The sequence below is a fragment of the Astatotilapia calliptera genome, chromosome 15 (assembly GCF_964374335.1).
Source record: "Astatotilapia calliptera chromosome 15, fAstCal68.1, whole genome shotgun sequence".
Classification (NCBI taxonomy): Eukaryota; Metazoa; Chordata; class Actinopteri; order Cichliformes; family Cichlidae; genus Astatotilapia; species Astatotilapia calliptera.
Window position 1 is genome coordinate 3,012,694 of NC_137436.1, and position 16,676 is coordinate 3,029,369.

General features: G+C 39.0%; 3 long non-coding RNA genes and 2 other non-coding genes across 5 annotated transcripts; 2 read left to right on the forward strand and 3 right to left on the reverse strand.

Moving 5' to 3' along the window:
* Nucleotides 1-1,952: 1,952 nt before the first annotated feature.
* trnal-cag (transfer RNA leucine (anticodon CAG)) lies at nt 1,953-2,035 on the reverse strand. The gene has a single exon. It is a non-coding gene; the product is annotated as a tRNA-Leu (tRNA).
* A 963-nt stretch (nt 2,036-2,998) lies between these two features.
* Nucleotides 2,999-3,071, reverse strand: trnat-ugu (transfer RNA threonine (anticodon UGU)). Its single transcript has one exon. It is a non-coding gene; the product is annotated as a tRNA-Thr (tRNA).
* An 85-nt stretch (nt 3,072-3,156) lies between these two features.
* On the forward strand, nt 3,157-5,095 carry LOC113006479 (uncharacterized). The gene is made up of 5 exons (XR_003269759.2): nt 3,157-3,376; nt 4,094-4,119; nt 4,429-4,514; nt 4,663-4,695; nt 4,792-5,095. It is a non-coding gene; the product is annotated as an uncharacterized LOC113006479 (long non-coding RNA).
* A 4,274-nt stretch (nt 5,096-9,369) lies between these two features.
* On the forward strand, nt 9,370-10,194 carry LOC145420572 (uncharacterized). Its single transcript, XR_013901896.1, has 2 exons — nt 9,370-9,508; nt 9,617-10,194. It is a non-coding gene; the product is annotated as an uncharacterized LOC145420572 (long non-coding RNA).
* A 3,013-nt stretch (nt 10,195-13,207) lies between these two features.
* On the reverse strand, nt 13,208-14,785 carry LOC113007075 (uncharacterized). The gene is made up of 4 exons (XR_013901897.1): nt 14,645-14,785; nt 14,280-14,376; nt 13,796-13,906; nt 13,208-13,346 (listed from the first exon to the last, which is right to left on the reverse strand). It is a non-coding gene; the product is annotated as an uncharacterized LOC113007075 (long non-coding RNA).
* Nucleotides 14,786-16,676: the final 1,891 nt, after the last annotated feature.

The following is a 16,676-nucleotide window of genomic DNA, read 5'->3' on the forward strand; positions in this document are numbered from 1 at the left end:
TGCATCTTAACAAACAACAAGACTTGAAAAAAATATACAAATGAGGCCAATGTGGAGATGTTTTGTCATTAATGCAGGGCACCACGTCTGGTGAAAACCAAAGACAGCATATCTGCAGAAACACCGTGGTGGAGGGGTGATGATTTGGGTTTGGTTTGAGCCCTGCAACCACTGATTCAACCATGAACTCTGTATACTAAAGTATTCTAGAGTCTAATGTGAGGCCAATTTGTCTGTAAGATGACGGTTGGCTGAAACTGGGTCATACAGCAGAACACCAACCTCAAGCACAGCAGCAAATCTTCAACAGAATGGCTGAAAAAGGATTAAGGTGATGCAGTGGCCCAAAGTCCAGACCTCAATCTGACTGAAAAACCTTGGCAGGGCTTTAAAAGAACCTGAGTGAACTGAAGTAACATACAGAAAACAATAACTTAAAGTTATGCTACAAGCTACAGAATCACAGGGAGTACTTAGCTGCACAGAGTCCAGCCTGAAAGCTTTCTTTCTGACAGGAGTCCATATAAGAAAACATTTTAATATCATGACAGGGAGATGAAAAAGTCATATCTATGAAGCTTAAACCACTAAATGAAATTAAAAATAAAATAATTTAAACAAATAAAATGTATTTTGCGGCTAAATGTTTTAGCTTACAGTCGGCAGGTGATGTATATAAACTGCTGGCCTGTTCTAGAAATCACATTTCACTTAAATCTTTTTGAAATAAGTGACCTAAAAAAGATCCACGTAAATCAGAAACCATAGCGTATTAAACCGCCTTAGATTTTCACACTGGTGAATTCACCCAGCACACTGTTACTAAAAAGCAATCAACAACTCGGCTTAGCATGTCAAAATAATCCCACAGTGTGCGTATATATCACCACCCACGTCTGGAGATAGTAATCATGGATCTCCTCTTCTAGCTTTGTGTCAGCCTAATCACATGGATCGCAATACTGGGTCCTATAAATAGGATGCTGCACAGGCTCATGCTGCTGGGACTGAGAGAGAAGAAATCAGTTTAGGAGAGTTAAAGTAACAGTTTATACGCTCACTTAGTCACAGCCTTTCAGCCCGCTTAAGCACCGCGCAGTGTGCTTAATGCTCAGCCAGCACATTTACACGAGCGAACATAAGTGCGCATTTGAGTCACAATGCCCATTCGCATCACTCAGCGCGTCGCTTCTGTACGCGTGTCTTCATCACATCTACGTGAGATTCTGTGCTGACTCAAGCAATTACCCGGCGCTCCTGGAAATGAGTGTAATCGCATGAACCGAGAGAGTATTTCCCGCTTCGCCAGCAGAGGGGAAAAGGCAGGCGGGATCTGATGTGTGAAGCACATCTATCTCTGTAATAAGCACAAAACTGATCCTGTTTTATGTTTCGAAGGAATTCCCTGCCTTTCCCCCATTTACAGTTTGTTTTAAAAGTTGTGATGAGTCAAAACTGCATCTGCGTCACATCGTGCGCTGAAGTTTACAGGGCGCGGTGCCACACAAGCCTGCTCCTGCTAAACTTTTGGTGCATTAATTCAATTCATATGGCTCATGGGGTGACCTAACATACGTATTCTAAGGAAGCACTTTTGCGGCATAGCCTACATTCATCTTAGAAATTCTGCTAATTACATTTTTATTATTGTTGGTTATGGTCATGGTATTTATCACATAAAAATAATTACAATAAAAACAGCTTTCTTTTCCTTGTTGACATTTCATGGGTTCATATTTTCCAGCCAAGTGTTTTATAGCAATGTTGATTCGTATTAGTAGATTAAGAGCTCTTGCAAATTAAAAATTTCTGTTTTCAAATTCCCAGCATCCAAGGGGATAAGAGCACATTTACATGCGGTTTGAGAGCAAGTTTGCCTCATCATGGACCGTGTACGAGCATTTCACAGGAAAACCGTCTTCAGAACCTCAGTTGTTCAAGAAAATAACTGATGTCAGAAGTGGGATTCGAACCCACGCCTCCAGGGGAGACTGCGACCTGAACGCAGCGCCTTAGACCGCTCGGCCATCCTGACGTTGAGTTACCCAAAGATCACATTCCCTTCTGAGTGTGACTGAGTCCATCGACCCATCTACTATTGTTTGGTATGTTTCATAGCTGTAATAATGATGCTTATGTACTGTACAGCTTCATGCAGGCGATGACTCTTGCTTGTGTTACTCAGAAATTTAGGCTCGCCAGATTAGAAATTGAACCAATTTTCGAGAGTCGGAGACAGGGGTCGCTGTTGGATCGTATTTCTAATGCTATAACATGAAATTATATCAAGCCCAAGCCTTCTGTTTTCATTAGCGCTTTATGTAACCGAGGGATTATTTATGATTATTATTACTCAAAGTACCTCAGTCTTTTTCAGTCAAGCATGTAGGTTTTGATCTGTGAATATTAATATGCCATTTTAATTATGATGACTCGGAAGTTAAATGTCTTAAACTGTTTATAAGACGATTATAGCGTTTACCTAGTGATAACTATTGTGACTATTCATTTAATATTGATGTAGCACGAGAAATGTTTTGCTCGTCGTGGTAACACTACGTAGTTGACGAACAACAAAAAAGCCAGCTAATAATTGAACCTGTACAATTTGAGTTAAGCGAATCAGAATCAGAATCAGAAAGGGTTTTATTGCCAAATGTTGAGCAGGTTTACAACATTAGGAAATTGCTGCGGTGCTTCAGTGCAAACATACTGTCATAAATTACGCTTAAATAGACATGAAAATAAAAATAAGAATAAGAATTAAAAGTGCTAAGTAGATAGATATATACATGAGTGCAGGTGGTGATCAGTGCGAAACATGACTGACTGAAACATTCTAGATATAAATGTTATTGGCCACCAATGACACGGCCGTAAATCCGTCTCTGTCGATCAACATGGTTATTAGAGAACGAAAAGAAAAAACAGCAACAATGTAACATACCTGAATTTTTTTTTTAATTATGTTGAAGGGATTAAAAGGTTGTCCTGCGACAGGCCCCAGCGAGGATCGAACTCGCGACCCCTGGTTTACAAGACCAGTGCTCTAACCACTGAGCTATGGAGCCTGTGCTGGTATCGCCAGTCTTAAAACAGCTATTTATTACTACTCCTGAGGAACACGGAAGTGGTGAACGAAAGGAAAAATAAGTCGGACGATCTGATTTCCTCGTGTCAGCATTGTTCCCACATCATCATAATTAATGTTCCAGGTTCAACATTGCAAGTGACCAATCACCTTCTTGTGACGTCATTCCTTTGCGACTTCGAAATACCCGCCTTCGATTATTTCGAAATACAAGTGAAGAAGCGAAAAACCGCCGCCTGTCCGCCGAATTTGAAGTCAATTTAGGATACTTTCTTTTAATAAACGGTAAGCATTATACATATGTTCCTCACTTGGCTTGCTGTTTGTTTGCTAGCGATAGGCTACTTGACGACAGCATTAGCTAACCATTGTTCTCTAGACCAGCGTTCCCCCAACTTTTTGGGTGTTTCGTGGCCCGGGGGTTGGGTCAGGCAAACACAACAGGACATAGGCATTTTGCGTACTGTCTGTCTGTGATTTTGCGCTTATCTTTTTCACTTCCGACCGCCAGTCAAATTTCGCGCTTTACGTCGACGTCACGTCTACGTCAAATGAAACCTAGCTATTGCAGTAGCTTCCCTGATCATTTTACAAACATAAGTGAAGAGAATCTGGACTAAAAGGCCTAGACTTATGGTTGTGTGCTGAATCTATGAATCAAACTATCACCTGGAAACATAATTAACTGGTCCATAGCTGTGAAACTGGACATGAGTTCTTGATTCTATGGAGATTAACAGTAATCCAGAAATTTACAAATTTGTCCTGGGACATCGCGTAAATGTTGTCCCAGGGACATCGCGTAAATGTTGTCCCTGAGACATCGCGTAGATGTTGTCCCTGAGACATCGTGTAGATGTTGTCCCTGGGATATCGCGTAGATGTTGTCCCTGGGACATCGTGTGATAGCTTGTAAATAATGGAATGAAAATTATTGATTGTTATTAACTTGTGAAAAAGAAGTGTAACAAATCCACATGTTATGTTCTTACACCCTTACAGAAACTGTGACTCCTTCACAATGTCAGGTAAATGTCAACTCATGTTGAATAATCAACCAATCAAGCCTTTTATTATCACATGCAATGTTACACGTACAACTGCAATGAAAATTTCACCCCCTTCTGACCATACATATATTGCTTAAACATCACATTGGGAAGACAGGTCGGAAACAGTTAGGAAGGTCAGAAAACAATTTAATTAATAGATGAGGGGAGAGGAGGAGAAAAAAGAACTACAACCAGACAAAGCTCCTAGAAGACTGAAATGGATGATGGTTGCAGCATGCAAAAAGAAAATGATATCTGTTGACTACAGCATATGCTTTCTCACAGATTACCTTGTGGGAGTAGCTGGACCAAACTCTATTGGTATTTCAAGTTTGAAATCCCTGTTTGACCAGACTAACATTTCAGATGAGGTACCTCTTGACATAAAAATCCTTTTATGTTGTCATAAAACTAATGTTAAATTCTGCTTTAAATACACTTTATTGTACAATTTACTTAATGAATCGTATTCCTTAGTTCTGTTTTTATTTATATGTATTTATTTATTTGTTTTATAAGGTAATAGATGGCCTAATCTATTTGCAGTGTGAGGTATGTTGAAAAGCTTGTTTGATCATAATGACATAGCATGTTTACGTTTTTTGTAATGTATTTGAAAACATAGGTGTATTTATGTTATTTTTATAGAATTTCCCTCACATTTATCCAATACCAAGTCAAATCACTGGAAAAATTTTGGATGGGTCCACAAGAGCACAAAATGCATACTTTTTGAAGGTATGACTTGGACTGTGGTAACTATGTTCTTATCACAAAGGGTTTATAAGTTGCCACTATAAACAAACAGCATTTTCCAAAATTGAAGCCTTGTCAGAAGAACCTGAAAAATACCTTTCTGAAACCTTTTCTGTGTAAAGACTTGTTCAAAAGCAATGCACACAGATTAAAACATTTCTGTCTTGGCCAACTGATAAAGAACACCAAAAATTGAGTGGTGCGTGTTGAGTCTGTGGTCTTGATTTGTTTTGTACACACTAGGCAAGGCAAGGCAAGTTTATTTGTATAGCACAATTCAACAACAAGGTGATTCAAAGTGCTTTACAGAGACATTAGAAACAAGAACAAATAAAAAGCATGATTTAAAATTGATTAAAACAAGCAAATAACCTAACTAACTAATTAACAAACAAACAAACAAACAAACAAAACAGTATATAAAATCAAAACAGATAAAATCAGAACAGTAGATAAAATCAGTAGTTAAATGTAAGTTTTGAAATTTAAGCTTAAAGTGTGGATTTGGTGCTTTATTCAAATGCAGCTGAGAACAGGTGAGTCTTCAACCTGGATTTAAATAAACTGAGTGTTTCAGCTGATCTGAGGCTTTCTGGGAGTTTGTTCCAGATATAAGGAGCATAAAAGCTGAATGCAGCTTCTCCGTGTCTGGTTCTGACTCTGGGAACTGATAAAAGACCGGATCCAGATGACCTGAGGGATCTGGAAGGTTCATACTGGGTCAGGAGGTCACTGATGTATTTTGGTCCTAAACCATTCAGAGCTTTATAGACCAGCATCAGAACTTTAAAGTCTATCCTCTGACGGACAGGCAGCCAGTGTAAAGACCTCAGAGCTGGACTGATGTGGTCCACTTTTTTGGTCTTAGTGAGGACTCGAGCAGCAGAGTTCTGAATGAGCTGTAGTTGTCTGACTGATTTTTTAGGTAGACCTGTAAAGATGCTGTTACAGTAATCAAGCCTACTAAAGATGAATGCATGGACTAGTTTTTCCAGGTCCTGTTGAGACATCAGATCTTTTATCCTTGATATATTCTTGAGGTGATAGTAAGCTGACTTTGTTATTGTCTTAATGTGTTTTTCTAAGTTTAGGTCTGCATCCATCACTACACCCAAATTTCTCGCCTGGTTTGTGGTTTTTAGATGTATAGATTGAAGTTCTCTGGTGACCTGTAATCGTTTTTCTTTGGCGCCAAGGACTATTACCTCAGTTTTGTTTTTGTTTAGCTGGAGAAAATTGTGGCACAACCAGTCATTGATTTCCTCAATGCATTTACCAAGAGCCTGTACAGGGCCTCGGTCTCCTGGTGACATTGTGATATATATTTGTGTGTCATCTGCATAGCTGTGATAGTTTATTTTGTTGTTGTTTATAATCTGTGCCAGTGGGAGCATGTAGATGTTAAACAGAAGGGGTCCCTAGATGGAATCTTGGGGAACTCCACATGTGATACTTGTCTGCTCAGATGTGAAGTTACCTATTGATACAAAGTATTTCCTGTTTTCTACGTATGTTTTGAACCAGTTTAGTACAGTTCCTGAAAGACCTGTCCAGTTCTCCAGTCGTTTGAGTAATATGTTGTGGTCAACTGTATCAAATGCTGCACTGAGATCCAGTAAAACTAGGACTGACATTTTTCCACTGTCTGTATTCAGACATATGTTATTAAACACTTTGGTCAGAGCGGTTTCAGTGCTGTGGTTCTGTCTAAAACCTGACTGGAAGGCATCGTAGCAATTATTCTGTTTTAAGAAGTAACTGAGCTGTTGAGAAACTGCTTTTTCAATGATCTTACTTAAAAACGGGAGATTTGAGATCGGCCTGTAGTTGTTCATTTGTGTCTTGTCAAGATTGTCCTTTTTCAGTATAGGTTTGATTACAGCAGTTTTTAGTGATTCTGGAAACACACCTGATAATAAAGAAAAGTTGACGATCTGTAACAGGTCTGACTCTAAAGTCTTTGAGACCTTTTTGAAAAAACTTGTTGGCAGGACATCTAAACAGCAGGAGGAGGAGTTCAGTTGACCTAAGATGTCCTCCAGGTCTTTGCTGTTAATAGGTTGAAACTGTTTCATGGTGTTTAAACAGTTTTTTGGTGGACACAGTACATATCCTGGATCTGCTGTTGATGTACCAATTGCTTGTCTAATTTTTTGGATTTTTTCAGTGAAGAATTTGGCAAAGTCATTGCAGGCCATGGTCGAATGAAGTTCAGCTGCCACTGACACAGGAGGGTTTGTTAGCCTGTCAACTGTAGAAAATAAGACCCGAGCATTATGGCTGTTTTTAGTGATGATGTCAGAGAAGTAGGACCTCCTTGCATTCCTCAGTTGTAAATTATAATTGTGAAGTTTCTCTTTATAAATGTCATAATGAACCTGGAGGTTTGTTTTTCTCCATCTGCGCTCAGCTTTCCTACACTCTCTTTTTTCATTTTTCACCAGTGTGGAGTTTCTCCATGGAGACCTTTTCCTTCCTGAGATAACCTTCACCTTAATGGGAGCAATAGTGTCCATTACATTTAACATGTTAGCATTGAAGCTATTGACGAGCTCATTGACTGACCCTCTGGGCAGGTCAGGTGTTAATGGGAAGACCTGGTTAAAAATTGCACTACTGTGTTCAGTTATACACCGTTTTGTGATCACTGTTGTTGATATATTTGTGTGGGCTGAGATTTTAAACACAGTAATGATCAGACAGGCCCACATCAGACACAGTAACCTTTGAAATGCTCAGGCCTTTGGAGATCAGTAGGTCAAGAGTGTGTCCTCTATTATGTGTGGCCTCTGTTACATGCTGAGTCAGCCCAAAGTTGCCCAGAGTGTTACTCAGGTCTTTAGTCCCTTTGTCCTGAGGGTTGTCCACATGAATGTTAAAATCCCCAGCAATAATTACACAGTCAAAATCAACACAGATCACAGACAGCAGTTCACTGAGGTCATTAAAAAAGTCTGTGCAGTATTTGGGAGGCCTGTAAACATTAAGAAACACAACTTTGGATGGGGCCTTCAGCTGTAAAGCCACATATTCAAAAGACTGAAAACTTCCAGGAGATAGCTGCTTACATTGAAATGATTCATTAAATAAGACAGCAACCCCTCCTCCTCTCCTGCTCGCCCTGACCTCACTGATAAAACTGTAGTTAGGAGGGGTCGTCTCGATGAGAACAGCTCCACTGTTACTTTGGTCCAACCAAGTTTCAGTTAAAAACATAAAATCAAGGCTGTGCTCAGTGATTAAATCATTAATTAAAAATGTTTTCCCAGCTAAAGATCTAACGTTTAATAAAGCCAACTTAAGTGTTTTAGAGGTATTACTTGTCCCCTCGTGTTTGGGAGCAGTCTGTGGCACACAAGGTATGTTTACTATATTTAAAGATCTTTGAGAGTGCAGCTCTCTGTGTTTTGACCAGGCCACATGTCTCCTGTCACCTAAAAGTACAGAAATTTTAAAACCTTCTAGTAAACAGGGTCCCAGCTTCTCCTGGGAAAAGTCATCACTGCCATAATCCTCACAGCCTGGACCCTTCACACATCACGCATCAGACTGCGGAGACAGGGCATGAAGAGGAACTAAGGGGGGCGAGGCTGGGCAATGTGACTTCGATTGCTCTGTTGAGGGTGGGGCTCGATGGCGAACCTTTGGCCGCTCTGGTGGGGGGTTTATGGGGGACAAAAAGGGATTGGGACGGGGGGTAGATCTGAGCCCAGCATTGACCCGCTCCATCATCTCCTCAGTGAATTTCAGGTGTGGGGAGGAGGGAGAAAGGGAGGGGGAGGAGGGTGATGGCCTGTCAGGGGTTTGGGGGACTGGGGAACGTCGTGGTCCCTTGTCCTGGTCGTTGGTGTTGTTGAGAGAGTTGGAGGCAAATAGGGACCCCTCTTCTTGCCTTAGATGTCTCTCCTTTCTGAGGCTCTTCCCGGGTGGGGGCAAATGGAGCTCCTCCTCAAGGTTTCTGCTGGGCTTTGTCTGTTCTTGGAGTACTGTTTGTTCCTCTTTATGAGATAACTCCTCGTTTATCTCAGCCTTGGCACCAAGCACGGATGGATGACGTATGGAATAAAACAAGTTGGAGGTGAACAGTTTCACCCCTGACTTGTTAAAATTAAATCCATTTGCTTTGAACAGATGCCTGCGTTCCCAAAAAATATTAAAGTTGTCGATAAAGTGCACTGAGTCTCCAGTACTGCAATCTTCTGCAGGAGGCTGTGGTAGTCATCTGTGGAGAGGGAAGGCATCTTGTTGCTAGTTAGCCTAGCGGTTAGCACCTTTCCAGGCTATTGAGGCTGCTCGGTGCCCAGACGCTGTAATCAGGCTTCAGCTGTGTCTAGGCCACAGACACACGGAGCGCTGAGGACAAGGTAACCATAAAATATTGCTGTTTCTGTTAAGAACACTCTAGTCCTAATGATCTACAAGTGTCCAGAAGTTATCGCAGGTAAGCTCACACGGAAAAAGGGAAAAAATCAGCATAAACAGTGTTTAGTGTTCTGAGTGAAAAGGAGGCTGGGGAGCTAGCCCTCGGGTTTGCCGGAAGATTGGCCTGCGATGTCACAACAGACATGGTCTGTAAAGGCATCGACCATTCAAGTGCTGATATGACAAAGTAAGTTAGTAAAACAATATGAAAGTTGTATCTTTTTTGGTATTATTTGTCATTTCCCCGTATTTGGGTTATTGGTGTAACATTGTTAATCTTACTTTCTAATAACAGACAGACTCTTCTCAAAATCCAACACAATCTTAAACATGAGCTGACTGATTCCTCAACCTTCAGTTTGCTGACACACACCTTTGGCCCCGCTGCACTGGATTCTGTCATTTCATTCCTGTGTGAAAAACTTGATCTTGTCTCTTAAATAATGAAACCTTTTGTGACTTTTGTTTGTTCTGTAAATCAGAATCTTGAAAATTGTTCATTGTTGTTCTAAGTTTGTGTTAACTATTTGGCAAAAATGATTGGTTCCTAATCCAAACAGCATAATGACTGTTCTAACACATATCTTAAAAATGCTACAAAGAAAGAAAATTATCACATATGTTTCAATATGAATGTAATTGTGTCACACTCGGTTTGTAGTAGCTTTCCTGTTTTATTTTGAGTTTTGGTATGTTTACACTGTTATTTTTATTTCCCGTGTGTTCGTCTTCCCTTATTAGTTTTACTGTATTTAATTAGTCTGATTTAATAACTTATAATTATTTACTTTCCAGTGTGTATATATGCTCCTCGTTTGGATTATTGTTTGTTTGAGTTCTGCCTGTCTTTTCTATTAAAGATTTGGACTATTAGTGGACCTCGTAGGTTTTTATTCTGTTCAATTGGTAATTGACTGGGTTTAATTTAGTGGCCTGGAAAACAGGCCGGAGGGGTCTGGTCATTTTAACCCCCTAAGACCCGAAATCTTCCATGGCATGCATTTTTAATTTCTCTTTGATATTTGGGCCGATTGGAACCCGATGAATGTAAAAAGAAAGAATTACCAGGTTTTGTTTTTTTACCTAATTTTTGTTTCTGAGACAAATGAGAGCCACATATGAGGACATTAATTTGAAATTTCGATAGAACAGTTGCAGTATAATGTCCTCGTAACTGTATATCAGGCACTTGTTGATCAAGATTTAGTATTTTGGTCTAAATAACCCAAAATGTGATGTCCACATGTGTGGACGCCAGGCTGGAGTAAAGTGTTAGAGCTATTTATACCTATGTAAACTTTTATACACTGGTTTTTACCTGTCTTGTTTCAGAAAGGTTTAAAAGGGTAATGTCCACAGTTTATTTGTTTATTTATTTGTTTGAATTCAACATATTTTATTAAAGTAATTGAGCTTGAACACAGAAAAAACTGAATCAAATAATCATAAAATCAAATCACTTGCACTATACTGAAGTCTAATCTACTCTGAGCTAATGCCGGTTTCCAACACTAATGATCGGGTGAAGGAGAGAGATGAGGGTGTGCACGGCCACTGGTGCTCTTATCCCTGTTCTTTGTGATACAATCCAACAGGAAAGCAGTCAAACCCTTGGACATTAGCCAAGTTAACGTTCACAAATATATACACACAGAGGAACTCTGAGCCCCAATGTCAGCATTAGCACAAACATGCCACTTCATACCAAATCTCAGTGTGAGGTCAGGTGTTAGTCTCATTCCATTATTCTGGCTATATTTTCTTACTCATTACTATTAAACTTATACTTAAGACTAACTATTAACAAAATCACACCCCAATAACTCTGTTATTACACTTTGTATTTAATCATAAAAAGGCTGGATGTTGAAACCTTTTACTTCTATTTTGTATGAGCCAGGATTCTCAACAGCTGATACTCTGTCTGTATCAGCTGGTGGTGGCGCCTGTGTCCGGCAGCCTCGCCTCTGTCAGTGCGCCCCAGGGCAGCTGTGGCTACAGTGTAGCTTGCTATCGCCAGTGTGTGAATGTGTGTGTGAATGGGTGAATGACTGAATGTAGTGTAAAGCGCTTTGGGGTCCTATGGACTAGAAAAGCGCTATACAAATGCAGGCCATTTACCATGTCCAAAAAGTGACAGGTATCGTTTTATGGAGCAAAAAACTTAAGAGCGCATATTTTATAAATAATACCAACAATTACAAATGCAGACCTTTAATAGTAATAAGTAATCCTTTATTTATAATGCATAGCAATATAAAAATAGTAACATGTGAAAATATTACAATGGGCACAGATGAATTTGTATCAAAAACAGCAACCAAGCCAAAGTAATGAATAACACACATAAATAACAACTGCTTGAGAGAGCAAACAATTTCTTTTCATCTGTTCCTTGGCAGAAAGTTAAGACAGCTATTCAGCTTTAGGTTTCAATAAACAGAAGTAATGGATGCAGTCCCTTTGAAATGTCACACAAAAGTCTACTTGTGCATATACTTAGCTTTAACTCTTCTCTTTTTTGTTTTGTATTCCAAAAGGTTTTCATTTTCTCCAGAGGATGTCTCTCTTTCAGTGGTTATCGACTGTTCACATTCATTTTCACAGACTGTTGGAATGTCGATGCTGGCCGAACGTTTCTTGCTAGAATACAATGGCCTAATTTTGCGTGCATTATCTGTCGTCTTTATTTCGTACTGGCATATACTTTTGCCTACTTGTTTTGTTTTTAAGACATTTGTATGCAGTTCATCTATCATTGCAGTAATACCCTCTGGAATGAATGCCCACTGTTTAACTGTGTCTAAAACAGCATTTAGTTTTCCAACTGCATCTTCTGTGCATTTTTTGTCTGTGCTTTCAACTACAGGAGTGTCATTCAAAGTTGATAGAGGACTTTTCAGAGAGTTTTTCATTTGTTTAAAATGGCTACAAGCCACCTTCAGGCAAGCACATGTGTTATAGTGAGAGAACGTACAACAAGTGCACTGAAGTGTTTCAGCCGATGCAAAAAAACAGATTTCCGAACAAACTTGGCATTTTTATCACTTTCAAGTCCTCACAGTGTACAAAGTAATGCCTTTCTTTCACTGCAATTCTTGCCAAGGTAGAAATGTCTGTTTCCATGTTTGGATAGATGTCATTGTCAGCCTCTGCTAATTTTGCAAGTAACACTAGATGCTTGCAAAGAAGTCCTCGTAAGCCATATGTACAGTTGCAGTAGGACTCAACAGGGCAGACATCATACACCATGTCTTCTCTTGACTCAGATGGGACTTGATATGCATTAACTCCATGGCTGTTCTTGACTGTAATTTTAAGAGCCCAACCACTTTCCATCAGTCTTGAAGCAGAGTCTGAAACTTGAGACAAGGTGTCAGCAAACCTGTTTTTCATGCGGCCCACATCTTGCAGGGTTTTTATGACTGAGAAGTAGTCGTCGGCCTTCCCTAGGAGCACTTCAATCAGATCATCCAGACGCCTATTCTTGTAGCCAGATAAAAACTGGTATTTCAGGCGGTGGAAAAATCTGAAAAACAGTTATTTGAAATGATTAGTAACTGTAATTGAAGGAATTTAAAGTTTTAATCAAGACTGTATTATTTTTTTAAAAATTGGAATACCTATTGCACACGTCTTTTATAAAGGAATGCTCTGTGCCGGTTTAGCTGATTTAGGCAAATCCACCTACTCTGTTTTTTGTTGTGATAACATAAAAAAACGCTGCTAGAATTTAAAGGATTTGCCTAAAACCTGTTCTGGCAATGACATGACGAACCTACTCAGTTTAGCCTCTTGGATTAAAGCATAATATCTTTTTTTCAGCAATACAATTGAATGAGGTCAAAATAATAAATCATACCTTTCAATCACATTGTTTGTTTTAGAACGAGCGTGACTGAAGCGACGGCCGTAGTCACACCACATGTGGCCAATGCCTTCCCAGTGCTTCTGAAAATACTGGCACACCAAAGGGTATTGCTTGTCTGGCAGAACTCTGCTGATGTGGCTTTAAAGTCGTCCTCCTAAGAGAATTGGATGCAACAGAATATATTTCAATCCATTTAACAGACCTATTGAAATCTTTAATATTATGTATTGAAGCCCTTTTCCTTTTATTGAATAACATTAAGAATTTTAAGTTATTAATAATATGTCGTGTTTTTGTATTAAGAAGCAATTATTTCTTCCCTTACAATGGCTATGAAGGAACACTAAACCTATAAGCATATTTGGTTTCAGCATCTGTCTGTGAAAGAATCCCACTCACAAGTTCTACTGCACAGTGGGTGACACAATGATGGTCTGCACAGCTTAAGTACTTGTTTTGATAAGCAAGATAAGAAGCCAGTTTTAGAAATTGTTTCAAAAATTTATTTTGTATCTCTCTGTAACTTTTTTTTAGCAACTGAAAGTTATTATGCTCTTAGTGTAATCAAGAAATCAAAATGTGAAATAGACAAATTACACTTACAGATGTGCAAGCTTTCAGCTTACAAAAGAAAGAAATGATTTCATTTCTCTTTTGGGTTTTAGAAAGCCCATGGACCCCGGACTCTGATTTTGAAAGCCATCGATTAACAGCCTGTGAATGTAAGAGGAAAAAAGTTAATCTGGAGAGAGAGACAGAGGGGCAGCTGTACAAAAAGCATAAAAGAAAGCTGACGTCCAAAAATAACTTTGTCACTCACTGGACAAGAGGACCTGTGCATTACAGAAATCAACCAGGCAAACATATTTTTAAATGTCAAAAAGAGCTTTGGGAAGCAGCCACCAGAAGATGAGTGCACTGTGGTCTTAAATGGATGGACATAGTCACTCAACATTTTATCCCTTTATATTCATTAACCTGAGTAGGTGAATATCACAATGAGGCAAATCATAACAACAGGACCCTGTTGTAAAAATGTGTTTCAGGTGCATCTTAGACAACGTGAAAAGAAAACAATGTGGTTTACCTGCAAGACATGGTACCAGCATAGAAGGATAGCTGACTCTGGAAAAACCTTCTGCAAAGCATTTATTTCCGCAAAGTCTTTGTCAACCATAAATGCTCTACAGAAAAAAAGAAAACACTAAATGAGATTAAACAGTATGAAAATGTTTTTGCTATCTCAAAGCACCACTTCAATGCCAAATTAAACATTTCAACTCACAAGTAGATGTATAAAATACTGCATACAGCCTATAGGAATAACTTTAACAACTGGAAAGGAAAGTTTTTTGCAGCCCATGCTGCAGCTATAGCATTAGATTCTGGCATGTTATAACTTTTTTGAAAAGGAATTATTTCAAAATTAATAGCTGTCAATGTATTATTTACCTCGGGGAAGTTGGGAAATGCTCACAAACTATTCCAAGAACAGTTTCCAGGGTTTTCTGACTTTCGTTGCTGACAATAGCATAGGCCACAGGGACTCCATGCCCATGATCATCTCTTACAACAAGTGTGAATAAGGGAAATGAATACTGGTTAACGCAGTGCGTGGTGTCAACAAATACTAACTGTTTTGCATAGTTCTCCATGTTTGATTTCATTACAGGTGTCTGCAAAACAATCATTAGTTCTTGGTCAGATGTGTATGGTTGATAGAAGAGAACATGTTCTTGATGTTTTCCATTAAGTAAGGTATGTACACTTTGACTGTCTCCACAGTTAAAGTGCTTCTTCCTCATCATGCAGGTTCTAACACTGTCAATGTCACGTGGTGTGACAAAATGCTCTCTGTTGTGAAGATCTCTGTGTCCATGTTCTTTGGCCCATTTATGACATTCGGTTAGTATGATGGCTGGCTTAGTTCCAAGGGAAAGCAGTTCCTCAATCTTCCTCCTCAAATCACTGGAAATATTGTTGAAATGTGCGTCTTTTGGGTCCGAAGGATCATGCCCATCATGCTTATCATATGTACGCTGCACGATGACTGTGTGGTCTTTCCAACATTTGAGTACTTTAAATGAAACATAGGCCTTACAGCCCACTGCTCTGTAGCTGTTTCAACTTTTTTTCCCAGCTCTGATGCAGTTGAATTTGTAATAGTCTCTTTTCCTGTCTTTACCTGAGGCAACATTTAAACATTTATAATGTCCATGAAGGGTTAATGAGTTCAATTTTTCTAACACAACACTGAATGGGTCCTCCTGGCATTGTGACACATGCACACAAAGTTGTGTGTCTTTTCCAGTTCTTTTTTTTTCGTCATTGAGAACACTTCTTCTAATTATATCGTCCATTTCTGGTGGAAAAATAACGAAGGTTTAATTAGTCAATATTCATTAATTCATTTTAACTTGTTTTGGGGTTTTTTGCAATACAATGTAAATATTAAATATAATATTAAAAAAAAATATATATATATAATAATATAAAACAAACAGGGGCTAAAAGAAGCTAAACTTTCATATGGTATGTCTCTGGCAACTTTAACATGATGTCCCAAGGACAACATTTACGCGATGTCCCAAGGACAACATTTACGCGATGTCCCAGGGACAACATTTACGCGATGTCCCAGGGACAACATTTACGCGATGTCTCAGGGACAACATTTACGCGATGTCCCAGGGACAACAAAGGAATGACGTCACAAGAAGGTGATTGGTCACGGACGATCTGATTTCCTCGTGTCAGCATTGTTCCCACATCATCATAATTAATGTTGTTCCAGGTTCAATATTGCAATATATATATATATATATATATATATATATATATATATATATTTATTTTTTTTTTTTTAATATTTACATTGTATTGCAAAAAACCCCAAAACAAGTTAAAATGAATTAATGAATATTGACTAATTAAACCTTCGTTATTTTTCCACCAGAAATGGACGACATAATTAGAAGAAGTGTTCTGAATGACGAAAAAAAAGAACTGGAAAAGACACACAACTTTGTGTGCATGTGTCACAATGCCAGGAGGACCCATTCAGTGTTGTGTTAGAAAAATTGAACTCATTAACCCTTCATGGACATTATAAATGTTTAAATGTTGCCTCAGGTAAAGACAGGAAAAGAGACTATTACAAATTCAACTGCATCAGAGCTGGGAAAAAAAGTTGAAACAGCTACAGAGCAGTGGGCTGTAAGGCCTATGTTTCATTTAAAGTACTCAAATGTTGGAAAGACCACACAGTCATCGTGCAGCGTACATATGATAAGCATGATGGGCATGATCCTTCGGACCCAAAAGACGCACATTTCAACAATATTTCCAGTGATTTGAGGAGGAAGATTGAGGAACTGCTTTCCCTTGGAACTAAGCCAGCCATCATACTAACCGAATGTCATAAATGGGCCAAAGAACATGGACACAGAGATCTTCACAACAGAGAGCATTTTGTCACACCACG